The 20,300-nt window shown below is 35.9% G+C and overlaps 1 pseudogene; it reads left to right on the top strand.

Annotated features, from left to right (window-relative positions):
* The first annotated feature begins 19,481 nt into the window (after positions 1–19,481).
* On the top strand, positions 19,482–20,049 carry LOC140616492 (rRNA-processing protein FCF1 homolog pseudogene; annotated as a pseudogene).
* The last annotated feature ends 251 nt before the right edge of the window (positions 20,050–20,300 follow it).

A 20,300-nucleotide genomic window follows, 5' to 3' on the forward strand; every position in this document is an offset into this window, starting at 1 on the left:
TTTTCTGTTATAAGATCATTAAGTCCTGGGGATGTATTGTAAAGCCTGGTGACTATAGTTAATAATAAATACTGTATTGTGTATCTGAAAATTAAGAGAGTAGATCTTAAAAGTTCTCATTACAAGAAAAATATTGTAGTTATATGTGGCGATGGATGTTAACTCAAATTGTTGTGATGATTATTTCACAATGTATACATATATTAAATTGTTATGCTGTATACTTGAAACTAATATAATATTTCAGTTATATCTCATTTTTTTAAAAAAAGGTGTCTTATAGGGAAAGTTTACCAACACTTTGAGGAGAATGATTTCAGAAGATTCAAGCATTGCCTTCTCTCCTAAGAACAGTCTATGTCAACAACATCAAGATCTAATCTTATAGTTCATCCTACTAGATAATAAGTATTTATTTAGCATCTACAATGTACAGTCTTGTGTGGATTTAGTCACTGTTCTCTGAGGAGAAATCTCAGGTAATCATGAAAGGCACAGGTGAAGTTATTTCAGATTTATTTAGAGCCTTCACAGAGAATGAAGGGAAACAAAACAACTGATCCATATAAACTGTGTTGCCATATCAAAAATTACTCTATTTCACCTTGATTTCTGTTTAAGGTCCTGGTGTTTTCTTCTTCAAAAATCACAAAACAGAGCGTAGTCTCCCAAAAAAGTATAAGAAATGGGAAATACAGGTAGTGGTCAAGTGCCCTCAATGCATGCCCCACCCCAATCTGGATTCACACAGTACCCAAATGGTTAGGTTAAAAATCATTGAGCTTGACATTGTCTTAATCACCTATGCTTCAGTAAATTCACAGTGTACTGAAAAGGCATTGTTTTATCTGTGGACATCCTGTACTTACCAAGACACATTCCCTGTCCATATAAGCCCACACTGATTTCTTCTTCTAATGAATAACTACTTACTGCCTCCAACACTCATTTAGCATTTTGAGCAATTCATCTTTTAACATCAGTGCTCTGGGCATGGGTGTGGCTTACTACAGCTCCACCACATACTAGCTATAGTTATAGAACTCCCCTTTGCCTCAATTTCTTCGCGGATGTAATGACGCTGTTTCATCAGTTTATTATAAAAATTAAATGAGTTATTATTCAGGCTCTTAGAACAGAGCCTGGCACACAATGCTTGGCATAAGCTGTAGTAGTAGTAGTAGTAGTAGTAGTAGTAGTAGTAGCAGCGAAATAGACCAAAGACTCTTTAAGAGCTTATGTTACCCCAGAGTGTTTATCACAGGGTGGAGAACTGGTGTGTATTTGTTGGTTTACACTGTACATAAATCCTTGGACCTAGCTGCTGGGAAACAAGGAAGGATTACGCATTTGTGTCACTTTAAAAACTGTTTTTTATTGCAAAAGAAGCGCATGTTTGAGAGGCTTAGTCTCAGGAGAATGGTTGTCTCTCATCAGAATGTGGTTGTAATTAACATCTCGGATAGCACTTAAAATTGTGTATGCCTTGACCTCCCGCTAGAATACTTAGGCCCCTGCAAAAGAGTACTATGCAAAAGTGCAAATTACCAGTTAATACAGATAACTAAAGCTAAAATTCACTTATTGAGATCTATGATGCTACAGCTATTGCTCTGTCAGGTGTCACCAGATTAGGATCAGAAACAAAATTTAACTTCTACCAATAACCCAATTTATATTTAGAAAAATCTCACAAAGTAAAAACTTCCTTTTATTACAACTTCTACGTGACATATATTATAAATGCAAGTTCTTCTTTGCCTGTGCCTGGCCCCTCTCTCTCTTTAGCTTTTCAGATTATGGTTAATGATATAAAAGAGAAAAAGACAAAATAGGAAAAGCACAGTGTTAAAGTGTAAAAATTTAATGACATAATTATATGTTAAGAGAAAATCTCAAAAGTATTTATGTGTTAAATAGCATTAATTAAAAGATTCAGATATTCTTTTTTTTTTTTTTAACTTTTGCAACATTCAGTTGGTGGAAGCTCCAAACTTTCTGTGTCAAATGCTTGATATATATGTACATAAACACGTGTATATATAGTCCCCCCCTTTCCTCCTGATGTCTCTACCCTAGAGGAATTATTCCCTCCTCTCCCATTTTAAGATGAGTACATAGGTTCAGGGAGATTAAGCAGTAAACTGTCACAAATTCTCATTACAGGAGAATTTGAAGGCCTATTGGTAACTTCATGTTTATTTTCAGCAGATCATCTTGCCTCTTTAAAATGTTTTTACTTCTGCAGGTAGGAGATTTAAGCATATAATCTTTTTGTCATTTATTCAAATCTATTCAGGACAGAAGAGGTAAAAGGAGACACTGGCTTTTTAAAAAAAGTTTCTGTTTTAATTCTAGTAAGCATACATTGTTCTGTTGGTTTCAGGTGGACAATATAGTGATTCAACACTTCCATACAACAACTGGTGCTCATCACAAGTGCCCTCCTTAGTCCCCATCATCTATTTCCCCCATCCCCCCCACTCCCTTCTCTCAGAAAACCATCACTTTATTCTCTAGAGGTGAGAGTTTGCTTCTTTGTCTCTTTCTCTTTTTCTCTTTTTTCTCTTTGCTTGTTTGTTTTGTTTCTTAAATTGTACATATGAATGAAATCACATGGTATCTGTCTTTCTCTGACTGGCTTATTCCACTGAGCATTGTACTCTCTAGCTCCATCCATATCCTTGCAGATGGCAAGCTTTCATTTTTTATGGCAGAATCATATTCCAATGTGATTATATATACAACTATATACATATACAATGATATTATATATATACAATAATGTGACATATCTATATCTATCTATATATCTCTCTTATATATATCTCACACCTTCTTTATCCATTCATCAGTCGATAGATGTGTGGGCTGCTTCCCTATTTTGGCTATGGTACATAATGTTGCTATCAGCATATGGGTGCACGAACCCCTTTGAATTAGTGTTTTTGCAGCCTTTGGGTAAATACCCAGTAGTGCAATTGCTGGATCACAGGGTAATTCTATTTTTAACTTTTTGAGGCAACTCTATACGTTTTCCACAGTGGGCTGCACCAGTTTGCATTTCCACCAACAGTGCCAAGGGTTCTTTTTCTTTCTTTCTTTCTTTCTTTCTTTCTTTCTTTCTTTCTTTCTTTCTTCCTTCCTTCCTTCCTTCCTTCCTTCCTTCCTTCCTTCCTTCCTTTTTCTTTCTTTCTTTCTTTCTTTCTCTTTCTTTCTTTCTTTTTCCTAAAGATTTTATTTATTTATTCATGAGAGACAGAAAGAGAGGCAGAGACATAGGCAGAGGAAGAAGCAGGTTCTGTGTGGAGAGCCTGATATAGGACTAGATCCCAGGACCCCGGGATCATGCCCTGAACCAAAGGCAGACACTCAACCACTGAGCCACTCAGGTGCTCCAAGGGTTCCTTTTTCTCCACATCTTCGTCAGCACTTATTGTTTCTTGTGTTGTTGATTTTAGCCATTCTGATAGGTGTGAGATGATAGCTCATTGCAGTTTTGATTTGTGTTTCCCTGATGTTAAGTGATGATTCAGCTATCTTTTAAATTGAACTGTGAGAACTAAGTAGTGCGCTTAAAGCCTACAAAGTCATTAGGAATGATATAGAATTGAGCATAAGAGAGAGTTTGTTCTGTGATTTTGTGTATGTGTGTGTGTGTGTTTTGAAGAAGTGGAAGGGACTAAGAAGTCAAACTATTGATATTTAATCCAGGAATTACTATTGACTTGCTGGGTGATTTGGACAAATCACTCCCATTCTCTGGCATTGTTTTGTCTTTGTAAAATTGGAATAATAATATATTGTTTAGCTATCCTGTAGGTAGTAAAGAAAAAGATTTAATAGCACAGTGGAAAGTTAAAGTCTAGAGATTAATATATCTAGAGGTCAGATTGCTGAACCACATTCTAGTCTTAATTTCTCAAAGAACCTCCATCCTGTTTTCCATACTGGCTGCACCAACTTACATTTCCACCAGCAGTGCACTAGTTTTCACCTTTCTCCATACCCTTGACAATTGCTATCTCCTACATTTTGATGACAGTTATTCTGACAAGTGTGAGGTGATATCTCATTGTGGGTTTGATTTGCATTTTCCTGACGTGTGACATTGATCACTTTTTCATAGACCCATTTGTCATTTAGATATCTTCTCTTGAATGTCTATTCAGGTCATTTAGCCATTAGTGATCAACTGGACCTCTAGCCCTTCTCCCCACCTCAGAGGTCAGAGAGTAGAACCGAAAGTTCCAACCCTCTATTCACATGGTTGATTATCCTGACAACCAAGGCCCCACCCTGAAGGGTTTTCCAAAAGTCACTTCATTAACATAAACTCAGGTGTGATTGAAAGAGGTGTGTGGTGATGCATGGGAAAAGATACTCCTTTCATCTTTCTAGCTCCAAAGCTATTTCAGGCACTGGAGACAAAAAACAAATATTATAACCAAAGATACTCCTTTCGCTCTTCTCACTTAGTATATTTCATGGGTTTTAGGAGCTCCTGACCAGAAGCTAAGGACAAAGATCTAGATATGTTTATTATAGCAAGATAGATAATGTGACTTTTCTCAAATAATTTTTAATAAAAATAGGAAAGATTTTTGTTTGTTGTTGGTAAACCATAAACCATTACTAGCTATCCAGAGTCTGAGCTCTAGATAACATGCCTCTTCCATTGTCTGAGTCAACTTGCCTTCCTCTAAAGATTATGATTCAGTGAGTATTCATTGCCCTGTTTTTTTTTAAACTGCTAGCCAAGTCATTTCCTGTTCTCTTCATTCACTTTTAGATGCTACCATTGCTGGTGGTTTCAGTATAAAAGTATGTCTCTCAATGATCCTCTCTACTAGAGCTTCTCTTAACAACCGCTCCACATTTCTCTCCCTTTTACTCCCTCATATGTGTATGCCAGCACACCTACACTCATCCATGCACACACACATAGACACCCCTCACACACATACATTTATGCCCTTCTCCCCTCAAATAGAAAAAAAACTTCAGAAATTTGTGGCTAATGATAGTCATTAATAGACGTTTTTTGCTCTATGCCTATAGTTAAAAACAAAAGAAAACTGTCTTGAGATTAAAATAAGACAGTCCTGAATTTAAAAAAAAATTCTCTTAACAAGACAAAATAATTTTTTGCTTTCTTCTATGAGCTTCTACCCATTGGAAACCATTTGAGATACTGTATTCATAAGCCATGTTAGTAAAAGATTTCACAGAATTTTCTGGCATAATTAGTAATAGGCATTAATAATCATTCTTCTTTGTATTTACCTTAGTGATCTTGTCACCAGCTAGACTCCAAGACCTGGTGTTTACTGCCCACCTGCTTGTACTCACTAACCTTTCTCTTAACTTTTTCCCCAAGCCGTTCTTTCTGGCTTTCCTCTTGACTCAGACAAAGGAAACCTGAAACCACCCCCCAGGTGATGGCAGGAAGCCCTGACAAGACCTCCCACCAGTCCAGATCATCCAGACTCTTGGAGCTAAACCTAATTCAGGTCTGTGCAGAGAGACCATTGAGTGACCTCTGGAATGGCCCACAATTTTACCTTTACTCATTATATTCTAAAATTTCCACCTAAGAAGGAGTCCCAAGGCATGTTTCCTTAAGGCACATGCCTGACCTTATGCCTGCCTCTACATAGGAGGACAAGCCTTCTCTATCTAAATAATTCATCCTAACCCTAAACAAAAGGAACCCGTTTACCCTTTCTTGAGGAGTCATGGCTTTGGAAGCCATTCCCCATGATTTTCTTACTTACTGCAAATAAAAGTTTTCTTTGTGGGACAACTCAACCTGGTGTAGTTTCTGACTCACCAAGGGGCGAACTCACGTTGGTTCAGTTACAATCTCATGTATAAATAAACTTCAATCCTGTACATTTTTAACAAAAAAACGGTGTCAGAAAACTAGTTGATAGTGTCTATACCTAAAAAGCATTCTTGACAGATGCCTCAGAAATTATAACATTTAGAGTAGACCTCTTAGTATGCTTTTTGTCACCCAGAAATAGCATTAAAATATTTTTCAGAGCCCATGTCTCATTGTTATGGCTTATTACATGAGATAATTGTGTGTGGGGGGAGGGAGGGAGGTGTTGGGATTAGCTACAAATGAAAAGACTGGCTATTCAAAGAAAAGAATTGAGCTGAGGTATCAACAAATAGCCCTAAGGAAATAGATATATTGTAAGATGGAAAAAAGTGGGGGCAGACATTTAAATTCTGTTTATCAACTTATCTGAGAAAATATTGCATCCTGAAATTAGACCTGTCCTTTCTGAGTGGAGGAAAAATGGTTAAAATAAAGAAAATTTTGGAGATAAAAAATTATAATCTCTGCTAAAAGGCAAAGGAAGCAGGAAACAATAGACTGAATATTAGAAGGAATTATAAAAGCAATCTTGAGAAATTCTCTTGAATTCAGAATAAAAGTGTATGCGTAAAACAATAATAATAATAAAGAGGAAAAAAAATAAAGAGGAATAAAGAACATATCTATTTGATGCAATATGAATATAATAGAAGTTAATATAAATGTATCAGAAAACAAAAAAAAAGACATAGATATTCACTGCAGAAGTATTTATTATACTTACAAGTAGGAGCATAAATATTCATTATTAAAATATTAGTTGGGGGTGCCTGGATGGTTCAATCTGCTAAGTATCCAACTCTTGATTTCAGCTCAGGTCATGATCTCAGGGTCATGAGATGGAGACTGAGACTGCCCTGCCCTGGGCTCTGCATTCAGCAGAGAGTCTGCCTCTCTCCCTGCTCATGCTCTCTCTCTTTCTCTAAATTAGATAAATAAATCTTTAAAAAATATATTAATTAAAATATATGATAGTGAAATAATGAAACACCACAGATGTTTAAATGACTTTACAAAAGACATATAATAAATAACATGGTATAATACATTGTATAGTGAAATTTAAAAAAAGAATTACAAAATAGTATTGTGTGACACAAATTATATAAAATATTTTATGTGTTCCAAGAAAAAAGTGAAAATACAAAAATATATGAATCGTGGTTCATTACAGATAGATGGAACTGTGAGAAATGTTTCTGTTTCCTTTCTTCCTTTCTTACCCCTTTTTCCTTCCAAATTATCTATTACAAGTGTGTATTCCATTTAAATTGAACACATGTGGGTTTTTTTCTTTTAAGGATAGAATTCTGAGAGTGAGGCAAATAAATGCCAAATTACTCTCTGAAGATTGGGAATGGGAAAGCCAAGTCCCCTTACTTCTGTCTGGTTCTTTCAGAACATTTAGGTGAGTACAAACAGTTGGAAAATACCACCTCAGTAATTGTCAGGGTATTAAATTAGAAATGTATGTAATGGCCTCATGCTTGTAATTGACTCTGAGGACAGAATGTGCTAGAGTGAGTGGTTCTAATACAGTATGTTACTGAATAATCCTGGAAATGTGTAGCTTTTTACTTTCCAATTGGTAATGGACTATTACTGAGTAGACGCCTATTTACTGCAGGAGAAGAGCACATAATTATAGTTAAGTGTAAAGAAATGTAAAATAAATGACCGCAATTACACTCTCTGTTCATTCCCTCGGCCCTCTGATTCCTGTCACATTCATCTGGAAACTTCCAAAAGACAGCAACAGATTTATCCTGTGATCACTTAAATCCATCATCTGACATCCCACTAACTTGCCAAACATATGTTCCTCTGAATTGCTGGCTTCTGGGCAAACAAACTTAGCTGTGCTATAACTTCTTCACAATTTTGGAAATATTTATTGTGCTTCCAACAAGAAGCTCTAGGAAAAACACTGAATTTCTTCTTTCCAAAGTTTAGTACAAAGAACAGAGCCATTCAGTGAGGCTATTTTTAGTCAGAATTACCATTTAACATCTTGAAAAATTGCACTTTTAACATTTAAAGTTAAGGATTATTGAATCAATTGAAAAGAGAAGCCTAGATGTTATTCCAAAGATATTATGAAAATGAAAAAAAAAAACTGACTGTAGTAAATACTAACATGTTTTTCTTTATGTATTAAAAATTACTAATATAAATAAGCATTTAAAAATTCAATTGTATGCACACCTACTTCTGTGGGGGTACTAATCAATTAAATATATATTTGACTATAGTGTGAGAGGTACTGGTTGCGTGCTGCGGCAGTATACAGAGAGGAAACCCGTATTTCTACACTTAGAGACTTTCAACATAGCTGAGGTAACAAGATAGAAGCATAGAAATAAAGATGTCTGACAATGCAGACAGTGTATATTTAGAGCCAAGAGAATGAAAGGGCCTTTAATGCTATCAAAATTCTGGGAAAGAACATTTTGGTCTCGGGGGTCAAGAAAGGCTTTTTGGTTCAGGTCCAGTGTAAACTGGGTGTTAGATAGTAAGTAGGACTCAGATATATGGAAAAAAAATCTGGTTGCCCTTTCTGTTGAGTGGAAAATCCTGAGCAAAGGTATTTTCCTTGGGAATGAGGTCATTGTGTAGTCTGGGTGAAGCGGAGAGTTCAGAGAACAGATGGGATGAAAATGAGTCTTGAAAGGTTAATTCCAGGCAGATCACGAAAGCTACTGAGAATACCAAACTAAATAATTATATTTTTTTGTAAGGACACTGAGCACTTAGGATGGCATTAGAGCAAGGACATGATATAATAAGTTCAATAGGTACCAGGTATTCATTTATTAATCTTAAAGTGTCTGCAGGAGGAAAAGAGGAATTGTTGGGACTCTCTGGGGAAGGAGACTCAGGTGGGCACCATTTTTGCATTCTCCCTTTACCTTGTCGGTGCCAGCACTGCTGGCTACATTTTTGCAATCTATCTCTGCCTTGCTAAGGATGATGAGCATCCCCTGCCCCTGTGCCCATGGCCCTGCCAAAGAAGGCAGGGGTGCCCTGCCCCTAAGCTCACCTGTAGACCCACTAAAGCTGGTAGGCACATGCAGTCCACACAAGAGATGCTCCTTGAGCACCTTGCTCTGGTGTTCAGAGGGGCTTGCATTTCTGAGCCTGATGGGTCTGAAACAATCAGACAGATAGTTCTTGGTAGGCTACCCGCCCCCCCCGCCACAAGGCATTGCATAGGTGGCAGACTAAAACACACAACCATTATGCCTATGAGAAAGGCTCCTGAAGCTTCAGCTTGAGGAGCAGGCTTTAGGTTTCCCACCCATCTAGGGGCTATGGAAATAGCCTTTGAGGCTCTCAGGAACATAAGCTGAGGGACACAACTTTTGTATTCTCCCTTGCCCTTGTCATAGCTCATGGGCATCTTCCAAAAAGGAACCCATACACTCATTTGGAGACTTGGATTTTCTTCCAATTGTAACCAAGGAGACACCCTTGGATGCCTGGTCTTGAGGCCAGCGGGGTTTATGATTTCAGTCTCACAAGAGGGTACATAGGCTTCCTGTCAGCCTAAAAATAGATGCTGCCTGACATCTCTCCCCTGGAACACTGGCAAGTATTCACACACCCTGAATAATTTATCAAAAATCAATCAGGTTTGAGAGACAAACAAAAGCAAGAGCAACATTAAATGATAAGGCTGGGGAGGTAGCTGCTTCATCTAACACATAGAAACCACAGAGAGCCACGCAAAATGAGGAAGCAGAGAAATATGTTCCAAATGAAAAAACAAGATGAAACCTCAGAAAAAGACTTAATGAAATGAAGATTAGTAATTTAACTAATAAAGAGTTCAAACTGATGGCCATAAAGATGCTCCCTGAACTAGAAAGAAGAATGGATGAACACAGTGAGAACTTCAACAAAGAGATTAAAAAATATATAAGAAAGTACCAAATAGAAGTCACAGAGCTGAAGAATATAATAAATGAACTGAATACACTAGAGGGGTTCAGCAACAGATAGTTGAAGCAAAAGAAAGGAACAGTGATCTAGGAGATAGAGCAGCAGAACTCACCAAAACAGAGTAACAAAAAGAAAAAAGAATTTATTTTTAAAGATTTTATTTATTTATTCATGAGAAACACACAGAGAAAGAGGGGCAGAGACACAGGCAGAGGGAGAAGCAGGCTCCATGCAGGGAGCCCGACGTAGGACTCAATCCCAGGACTCCAGGGTCATGCCCTGGGCTGAAGGGGCACTAAACCACTGAGCCATCGGGGCTGCCCAAGAAAAAAGAATTTTAAAAAATGAGGATGGCTCAAGGGACCTATTAGAACGTCAATTGGAATGACACTCACATTAGAGGGGTCCCAGAAAGAAAAGAGGGAGCAAAGGAGCAGAAAACTTATTTGAAGAAATAGTGGCTGAAAACTTCCCTATTTTGGGGAAGGAAACATATCCACCTTCAAGAAGCCCAGAAAGTTTCAAAGAAGATGAACCCAAGCAAATCCACACCAAGCATGTTATCACTAAAATGTCAAAAGTCAAAGATAGAGAATATTAAAAACAGCAGCAAGAGAACATTAATCTGTTACATATAAGGGAACCCTCATAAGATTATTATCAGATTTCTCAGCAGACACTGTGCAGGCCAGAAAGGACCAGAGTCATATATACAGAATGCTACAAGGAAAACAAACAAACAAACAACAGCAACAAACCCTTCAAGAACACTCTACTCAGCAAGCTTATTCAGAATTGAAGGAGAGAGAGAAAGAGTTTTTCAGACCAGCAAAAACTAGAGTTTGTGACGACTAAATCAGCCTTACAAGAAACATCTAAAGAACTTTGTTAAGCTGAAAAGAAAGGGCCCTGATTAGGAACAAGAAAACATATGAAAATAAATGATAAAACAAACTCAGTAGTAAAGGTAAATATATAGTAAAGGATTATTAAGCTTATTAAGTTGATATGAACCTTAAAAGACAAAAAGCAGAAAAAATAACTACAACAACAACAAGTTAAGGGATTCCAAGATAAAAAGGTATAAAATGTGACATCAAAAATATCCCATTTATAACTGTATCAAAAATAATAAAATGCTTAGGGGGAGCACCTAGGTGGCTCAATCAGTTAAGCACCTGACTCTTGATTTTGCCTCAGGTCATGATCTCAGGGTCGTGGGATCGAGCCATATGTCAGGCTCTGCACTGGGGGTGGAGTCTGCTTAAGATTCTCTCTCTCTCTCCTTCTCCTTCTGTTCCTCTCTTTCCTGTTGTCTCTCAAAAAATTAAAAAATAAATAAATTAACTAATTGATTAAATACCTAGAAATAAATGTAATCAAGGAGGTGAAAAAAATCTGTACCCTAAAAATTATGCAATATTGATTAAATAAATTGAAGAAGACACAAATAAATGGAAGGATATCCCATACTTATAGATTAAAATAATTAATATTTGCAAAATGTCTACATTATCCAAAGCAAAATATAAATTCAATGAAATTCCCATCAAAATTCTAATGGCACTTTTCACAGTAATAGAACAAAATAATCCTAAAATTTGCATGAAACCACAAAAGACTCCAAAAAACCAAAGCAATCTTAAGAAAGAAGAGCAAAGCTGAAGGCATTATGCACATGATTTCAAACTATATTACAAAGCTATAGTAACCAAATGGTATGGTATTGCCATAAAATCAGAAACATGGGACACCTGGGTGGCTCAGCAGTTTAGCACCTGCCTTCGGCCCAGGGCATGATCCTGGAGTTCTGGCTCGAGTCCCACATCAAGCTCCCTGCATGGAGTCTGCTTCTCCCTCTGCCTATGTCTCTGCCTCTTTCTCTGTGTGTCTCTTGTGAATAAATAAATAAAATCTTAAAAAAAAAAAAAAAACAGAGACATGGATCAATGAAACAAGATAGATTGCCCAGAAATAAACATCTGCATATATGGTCAATTAGTTTATGACAAAGGAGGCAAAAATATAAAATGGGGGAAAGATCATCTCTCTAATAAATGATGTTAGGAAAACTGGACAGCCACATGCAAAAGAATAAAACTAGACCACTGTCTTAAACCATATGCAAAAATTAACTCAAAATGGGTTAAGGACTTGAACATAAGGCCTGAAACAAGAAAACTCCTAGAGAAAACATGAGTAGTGAGCTCCTTGACTTCAGTCTTGGTGATAATTTTTTTGGATCTGCAAAGGCAAGAGCAACAAGAACAAATATAAACAGGTGGGATGACATCAAACTAAAAAGCTTCTGCAGTGATGGAAACCATCAACAATTGAAAAGGCAACCTACTGAATGGGAGAAGATATTTGCAAGTCATATATCCAATCAGGGGCTAAGATCCAAAAGGCATAAAGAACCCATACAACTCAGTGACAAACAAATAATCTGATTAAACATGGGCAACGGATCTGAACAGACATTTTTCCTAAGCAGACATGCAGATGGCCAACTGGCACATGGAAAGATCTTCAGCATCACTCATCATTAAGGAGATACACATCAAACCCATAATGTGATATCATTCATACCTGTTAGAATGCCTATTTTGAAACAGACAAGAAATAACAAGTGTTGGCGAGGATGTGGAGAAAAGGAATCACTTATGCCCTGTTAGTGAGGATATAAATTTATGCAGCCACTATGGAAATCAGTTTGGGGGTCCTCCAAAAAAATAGAACTAATGTTTGATCCAGCAATTCCACTTCTTATTTATCCAAAGAAAATAAAAACAGTAAGTTGAAAAGACATATGTGCCCCTATTGTTATTACCACATTATTTGCAACAGTCAAGGTATGTTAACAACAAGTGTACACTGATAGATAAATGGATAAAGAATATATGGTATACAATGGAATACTACTCAGACATGAAAAAGAATGAAATCTCTCCATTTGTGACAACATAGATGCACCTCAATGGTATTTACTAAATTAAATAAGCCCAACAAAGACAAATACTGTATGATTTCACTAATATGTGGACTCTAAAAACCAAAAAACAAATAAAAATAGATACAGAGAACCGATTGGTGGTTGGAGTGGTAAGATGGTTGGGACAATGGGTGAAGTGGGTGAAAGATGTCGAAATGTACAAACTTTCATATATGAAATAAATGTCATGGTATGTGATGTACAACATAGTGACTGTAGTCAAATTTTTTGTATCACCTACTTAAAAGTTGCTAAGAGAATAGATCTTAAAAAATTCCCATCTGGGATGCCTGGGTGGCTCAGCGTCTGCCTTTGGCTCAGGGTGTGATCCCAGTGTCCCGGGATCGAGTTCCAAATTGGGCTCCCCTCAGAAAGCCTGCTTCTCCCTCTGCCTATGTCTCTGCCTCTTTCCCTGTATCTCTCATGAATAAATCAATAATTTTTTTTTAAGTTCCCATCACAAGAAAAAAGAAAAATTTTGTAACTGCATGGCGACAGATGGTAACTAGACATTGTGGCAATTGTTTCACGATGTACAAATACCAAATTATTTGTTTTACAGATAAAACTAATATAATGTTGCATGTCAATTATACTTCAATTAAAATTGAATTCCAAAGAATACTATCAGAATCCCTGGAATGTCATTGTAACCTCATGTAGTCTTAACTTTTTTATACCAAACTAAAAAAATATGCATCTGAGATGCTGTGGGAAAGCTCATCTTTCTGTTCATTGGCTCATATAATTAGTATGAGTGTCATCTCAGAATCAACTTAATGATTCACATTCCAAGCCTACACTTTATCATGTTTTCAAATAATGAGCCTGTGTTTATACATTAAAATATATGTCAACACTGCATTTAATATACAGCAGGGTTCCAAACTAAGAACACTAAATATATGAAATCAGAAAAAAACTGTGGGAAGACTGGTACTTTTAAGTCATACATTCTGTAAATTAATAAATGGAAATTTTTAAAAATAAGAATGTATGGTACATAGAAAAACAAAGATGTTTAAATTTGTAGAAGAAATTATGAATGGAAGATGACGTGCTACAAATGGATTGGAGGTAAAATCATTTTTAAATGCGAGTTCTCATTTATGTGATCATGCCAATTTCCTGAAAATCATACCACAGATATCTTAATAGCCTAGAAATCTCCATCAGCAAGTGGTGAGATGACCTAAACCACTCAAGAGGGGTAATTCAGTACCCAAAACACATATGTCAATTGTTAGAGACTTCCCAAGTTGGACACCACTCTTTCCTTATGGCACAGATTTTATGGAAAAAAATACATATGGTATTGTGTCAAGTTTAAAAGATTAATCTCTTTTCTTTTTGTGCTACTAGCCTAAGCCAAGGGAAATATAATAGGGCCCATTCCAAATTGATGAGATCTATATATTAGGTCAGTGCTCTATCCAAAGCCAGGAACATAGGAAATAGGGATCTGGCCTCAGAGTGGAGGACAGAAGGACACATGGATAGAGATTTGGCTGGGCCCAGACAGTACTCAGAGGCCAACAGAACGTCTCACAAACTTGATAAGCCTATCCCCAGATATGGCAGGACCCATAAGTGTAGTCACCCATGCAAACCAACTTTTCAGCAGAAATCTCCGGATGCCATCATCAGAAATTCGGTCGATCATCACAATCACCTGGGATTTTTTTCGAAGACACAGATTCTTGGATCCCAATCTGGATGGTTTTCATTGAGTAAAGTCTGCAGTGGGGCCATGGCATCTGTATTTTAAAAATGTCTTATAGGTGATAGCATGACTAGCCAGGTGTGAGAGCATACTGCCTTAAGCTATTCCAACCCAGATTTGTTCTTTGGACTGAAATATCTTGGTTTCCTCTCTTCTAACCCCTGTCAGACCTCCATAAGCACATTTTCCAGGCAGACTTCATCCTCAACTCTATTTTTCATGATTGGACCAATCCATAATGTAATTACTACCTTCTCCCTTACACCAACCACACAAGGCCAGGTGGGACTCTACTTCTGTTTTTTCCTATGTCTCAAGGAGAAACATGAACAGTGGCTAGATAAATAACTTAGAAAGTCAGCCATAAAACTAAAGTCAAGAACTAATGAAGATTGGATGAAACGCCTGGTAAGCGAGTAAGAACAAAGAAGTCATATCTACCTGAAGGGAGAGAGGCATAGCATCCAATACTCAGGCAGGAATAAATAGTAGTTTTGCAGGAAATGGAGAATATAAATATATATGGAAATTTTATATATATATAAAATTAATTTCACTTTCATTTTGGGAATCATTATTTCACCCACAATATATCTCTCTCCCTTAAAAAGTACATTTTTCCCATTCTGAATTATATTAGGAAATGCTTGAGTGGCAAAGCTTTGGGACAGTGTTGTGGTAGTGGGATTCTCCTACTTTTTGTATAAAAGGGCTTTGCAGTGGCAAAGCAAATCCAAATCCTTCCAAATCTCATCCTAGCATCTTACAGATATATTTCATTTTTTAAGATTGATTGATTTAAATTTTTTTTTAAGATTTTTATTTATTTAATCATGAGAGACACACTGAGGGAGGCAGAGACATAGGCAGAGGGAGAAGCATACTCCCTTGTGGGATCATGACCCTCAGGATCATGACCTGAGCCAAAGGCAGATGCTCAACCACTGAGCCACCCAGGTGTCCCAAGAAATTAACTTTTAATGTAATGAAAAAAATAATAAGTTTAAAAGTAAAAAAATAGAAAAAGATGCCTTACACAAACATAAATAATAAAACAGCTCTAGCTTACAGATCTTTCTATTTCTCCTTTCCTACCAGGGTTTTTTTGTTTTTTGTTTGTTTGTTTGTTTTTTAATTTTATCAGTTCAGTCTTGTTCAAAGTATTTCAAATTTGGAGTTAGTGATTATTGAATCCTTACTCTCTCTCAACTGTATGAGGAACCATGCTAGCTACCAGGTGACAGAGGGAGGTAAAAATACTCTTACCAGTAGAGTGTATGGGAATTCTTTGTATTATTTTTACAACTTTTCTGTAAATCTAATATGATTTCAAAATTAATTTTAAAAAAACAGCCAGTTCTGTGCTCTGATTTGTTAAAAAAAAAAATATATATATATATATGTCTATATATATATATATATATATATATATATATATATATATATTTGTCTATATATATATAGACAACCTGTAACTAAATTTGGACAAAGATGATAGTATACGAATTTTTAACAATGCCAAAGGTAAAAAAAAAAAAAAAAAAAAGTCTTCATCAGGCTACAGAAATAGGTAGAAGATACAGCTACAGAAATGAGTAGAAGACCAGCCCTCCTGAGTTACAGGAGAGGTAGCACCAAGTACAATGGGAGCATTTGGAAGTCCATTGTTCATGCAGTAATATTTTTCACTAAAAACATGAAATTTTCAAAAATCATACTAAGAATCTTGTCTGAGAGTTTCAGGAGGGAAACTATGGCTTTGCTTCATTAGTTCCAGTCTTAAAATGCATTCCTAGTGAAAATTAGCAAGTAACTCAGGCCATTACTAGCTACTGGGAGGCTGACAAGCTGGTTGTGCTATGTTCAACAGTTAACTTCCCACAAGTCAGAACTTCAGTGTCCTTCCCTATATATTGCTGCCATCTAGTGATCAAATCTTTCCATGAAATGCTGAAAATAAATAATTATAAAATTGGTAATACAGATCTCTATCTTAAGAAGCTAGGAAAAAAAAAAAAAAAGAAGCCAGAAAGACAAGTATCAATTATACCCAAAGTAAGTAAGGAGAATACTAAATAATAAACAGAAGTCAATAAAATTAAAAATAGACAAACCAATAGAGAAATCCACTAAGGCAAAACCTGAGTTTTTGATCAATAAAAAGATCAATAAAATTAATAAACTTACGGCTAAACTGATCAAGAAAAGGGAGGGGAGATGCAGATTATCAACACCAGGAATCAAATAGATATCAGCACTGTAGATATCATAAACACACAAGAGGAACTAGGAGATAGTACAATTTTATGCCAATAAAACCTAGATGAAATGGACAAATTCTATGAAAGATAAAAATGACTAAAGTTAATAAAAGAAGAAAAAAGAAATCTCAAATACTCAAATACTCTTATGTCTATTAGAGAAATTGAAATCATTTTATGTATATATATATATATATATATATATATATATACACTCTTTCCTTATCCTTAGGTGACCCAGACTTTTAGGTGACCCGGGTATAATCACTGACAAATCGTACCAAACATTTAAAGAAGAAATAAGACCAAGCCTACACAATCTCCTTCAAAAAATAGATAAGAGGCAAACGCTTCCCAACTCATTTTATGAGAACAGAATTATTTTTGATCTGAAGCCAAACATATCACAGAAAAAGAAAACTCAGACTAGCATCTCTCATGAACACAAATGGAAAAAAAATGTATCAGCAATCTAATCTAGCAATAGTATAATACAACTATTATAAAAAGAATAATACATTACAACCAACCCCAGTTTGTTCCAGGAAGGCAATGTTGGTTTAACATTCCAATATCAGTGAGTATAATTCACCACATTAATGAAGATGAAAACACATGGGATTTTCTGAATAGATGTATTTGACAAAAGGGTATTTGACAAAATGTAATGCCCATGATCAAGGACATTTATGAAAATCTTATAGTTAGCATTATACTATCCTAGAATAAGAAATAAGCCAAGAACATCTGCTTACATTTACTGGCAGCATAGTAGAAATTTTAAACAGTACAATAGGCAAAAAAATAAAAGACTTGAAGTTGCCTTTATAGAAGACAAATAATGCAGGTAGAAAACCTTAAGTGATTTTCAACAAAAGTAATATGACTAACGTTAAAGTCAGCAAAGAGGTAAATATACAAAATGTATACTAATGTGCTATCAAATAATTCAAAATGAAACTTCAAAGACACAATATACAATAGCAACAAGAATAATGAAATAATTTGGATAAATTTTTAAAAATATGTATGAAATTGGTACACTAGATATTATAAAACTTTGGTAAGAGAAATTAAAGGGAGCTAAATAAATTGATAAATAAACCATGTTATGCATTGGAAGATGCAAAATCATCACGATATCAATTCTGACATACAGTAAGACTATTAGGTACTATTGTTGATAATAACAGATTTTTATGATTGCCATGTATACTTATATAACATGTGACAAAAATTAAATGGCTCAGACAGATGATAAAAATTATTCTTACAGCAGGCATAGCTATGAGGTTTATACTTTTTTTATGATAAATCAGCTCTTCCTAAAGTTCATGAACTGTGTGCCAGGGTATAAGAGGTTGCCACAACAAACTATATTTTATCTTTTCTGGGCAAGGGTAGATACTCTGTATCTGTCTGACCTGAAATTTACTAGTTAGAGGTATTTACAATTTCAACAATGGATTATGCTATGTCTTTTGATGACATATCTCTGTGAAGATGTTTTTTCAGTGGATGCTGTTTTAAAAATGGTGTGAAAATCATTGTAGAGCCAGAAATAAGAATGATAGTGTCTAGTCTCATTTCAGGCTTTAAGAAGTTTATATAAGGGGGAGCCTGGGTGGCTCAGCGGTTTAGCGCCTGCCTTTGACCCAGGGCGTGATCCTGGAGTCCCGGGATCGAGTCCCACATCAGGCTTCCTACATGGAGCCTGCTTCTCCCTCTGCCTGTATCTCTGCCTCTCTCTCTCTCTCTCTCTCTTTCTGTCTCTCACGAATAAATAAATAAAATCTTTAAAAAAAAAAAAAAGAAGTTTATATAGGCCTGAGAGCCACACAAACATTAATAAGTAATTGTGGTTATTTAAAATTAAATGAAAACACTATTTTTTCTTTAATTTTACATGTATTATGCTTTTCAAATAGCAACTAAGTTGTTAGCACATGATATATATTGTGTTGTTTGCACCTAGCTACTCAATAAGCAGAACTTTCAGGTATTTCTTTAGTCATAGGGACACCATGAAAATAATCAGGTTAGAAAAGATGCAGTGAATCGAGAATATCTGAGAACTTTGCAACTAATCATTTTGAAAGGGACACCTATTAGTGATCAGTACAATCCAATCTGTACTACTTTAGAAGTCTGCACATTTTTCTATGAAGGATCACATTAAATATTTAGGCTGTGCTGTCCATATTTGGTTTCTGTCACATATTATTCCTTATTTGCCTGCTCATTTGTTTTTGCAGCCCTTTAAAAACTAAAAATAATTCTTACCTCATAGGTCATTCAAAAAAACAGGCTATGGGCCAGTGAGGGACCACAGGATACAGTTAGCCAGCCTCTGTTTTGGATCACTGAGAAACACAGCTAATTTTATGGCTATAGTTTGGTACAGATTCGCTGATCCAACATAATAAAAATACTGATGAAGGAAGTTGCAAAGCACTTTTGGTGTTACCAAATTCCGAGATACTATTTTTTACATTTTAACATCTCAGATATTAGTTATTGTGCTTCTGCCTAGGTGGGGGTCACAGGGCAGTTACCATTGCCTGCGACATCATAAAACTTGATCACAGATGTCTATGTCATTTCCACCTCATTTTGCTTGCTTATTCTTTAATTACTCTTTAATTTAAAAAGAAGCAAGAATGTGGTGTGAACATGGGGAAGCAAAAGAAAGCAAGAAATTTGTGACCATGAAGCAAATGCTTAATCTTTAAGATGAGAGGCTTAAAGAGAAGGATAGATTAAAGTATATAAAGAAAGAAAAGATACTGATGCACTCAATGAAAGAAAGGCCCCCCAACATCCTTCCTGTTTATTCTTCCAATATAACACACAGCTGGACTCACCTTACCACATCCTGGCTGATACCAACTTTATCAACTTTTCCATTAAGGCCAAACTAGACTGAGTACAGTGAATGATGGACTGTCTGTATGTCAAGTGTATCACTTATATAACTGACTTTTAATGGTTGAAATTGAGAAACTGGGGCTAAAGTATCCAGTGGCTCTAAGGATTGCAAGGATCCAAGATTTGAATGATTACCATGCACAAAGACACCTATGCAGATGACTGCTTCGTACAGAGAATAACTTAGCACAAGTGTTACACTCTGGCCACAGTTCACCTGGACCTTAAAAGAAGAATAGGGAAGATCCCTGAAGGCCCCACCGTGTACATTTCTAACCATAGATAAAACATTTAATAGATGCCAGATGATTAGGAAGCCCCTTGTTTCTAATTCTTAAAAGACTCGACTAGTTTTTAATTCTTAAAAGGGCTGAGTTTCTCTTCATTCCTTTATCCACTCTTTCTGTTGACAGTTCATATAACAATTATCTATAGCATGAATTATTCCACTTACCCATTTGCTGTTATAAGCTGAGTACAGTTAGAAATGCTCACTTTTTGATGTTGTTTTAAAATTGATGTTTTGTATCATTTTAAATTTTGTTGCATCTTTTTATAAATCAG

The sequence above is a fragment of the Canis lupus genome, chromosome 24 (genome assembly GCF_048164855.1).
Source record: "Canis lupus baileyi chromosome 24, mCanLup2.hap1, whole genome shotgun sequence".
Lineage (NCBI taxonomy): Eukaryota > Metazoa > Chordata > Mammalia > Carnivora > Canidae > Canis > Canis lupus.